The sequence below is a fragment of the Galeopterus variegatus genome, unplaced genomic scaffold (assembly GCF_000696425.1).
Source record: "Galeopterus variegatus unplaced genomic scaffold, G_variegatus-3.0.2 Scaffold1228, whole genome shotgun sequence".
Lineage (NCBI taxonomy): Eukaryota > Metazoa > Chordata > Mammalia > Dermoptera > Cynocephalidae > Galeopterus > Galeopterus variegatus.
Window position 1 is genome coordinate 224,672 of NW_007727339.1, and position 781 is coordinate 225,452.

Sequence of the window (781 nt, forward strand, 5' to 3'; positions counted from 1 at the left end):
TTTTTTTTGGGTTTTTTCCTTTTTTTTTTTTTTTTTTTGATATTAGCATTTACTGCAATAAATTTCTCTCTTAGTACTGCTTTTGCAGTATCCCACAAGTTTTGGTATGAAGTATCTTTATTTTCATTCATTTCTAGAAACTTTTTGATTTCCTGTTTAATTTCTTCTTGAACCCATAGGTCATTCAGGAGCCTATTATTTATTTTCCATGTATTTGTATATCTTCCAGCAATTTGCTTATTGTTTATCTCCAGTTTTAGTCCATTGTGATCTGAAAAGATTGTTGGAATAACTTCAGTATTTTAAAATTCGCTGAGACTAGATTTGTGTCCTAATATGTGGTCTGTCCTGGAAAATGTACCATGAGCTGACAAGAAGAAAGTGTATTCTTTAGGTGTTGGGTGAAGTGTTCTGTATATATCTGCCAAGTCCAGTTGGTCTAGGGTGTAGATTAAATTCTGTGTCTCTNCTTTATCTGGTTTTGGTATCAGAGTTATGTTGGCCTCGTAGAATGAGTTTGGGAGAGTAGCGTCTGTTTTGATTGGTTAGAACAGTTTCATGAGAATTGGTATTAACTCCTCTTTAAAAGTTTGATAGAATTCAGCTGTAAAGCCATCCAGACCTGGGCTTTTGTTGTTGTTGTTGGAAGATTGCTAATTACCTCTTCAATCTCCTTTCTTGTTATTGGTCTGTTGAGGTCTTCTATCTCTTCTTGGTTTGGTCCTGGTAATTTATATGTGTCTAGAAACTTATCCATATCTTCCAGATTTTCAAATTTGTT